Here is a 262-nt window from a genome sequence, read left to right on the forward strand (position 1 = left end):
GCCCCGCGCAGGCCCCGCCCCGCCCCCTTTACCGAGCAGTGGCGGAGGTGGCCGAGGGCTCACGGAAATGTCCGAGCGCGCCCGAAGGTGGGACGAGTCTCCCCGGCGGGGCGGCTCCTACGTGATCCGGGCCACTCCTGCCTGTGTCATGTCCCCTCCCGCCTGTCCCATGTCCCCTCCTGCTGGCTCCGGGCCACTCCTGCCTGTGTCATGTCCCCTCCTGCCTGTCCCATGTCCCTTCCTGCCTGTCCCATGTCCCCGC

Source organism: Calidris pugnax, unplaced genomic scaffold, assembly GCF_001431845.1.
Source record: "Calidris pugnax isolate Ruff unplaced genomic scaffold, ASM143184v1 scaffold38, whole genome shotgun sequence".
NCBI classification, from domain to species: Eukaryota; Metazoa; Chordata; class Aves; order Charadriiformes; family Scolopacidae; genus Calidris; species Calidris pugnax.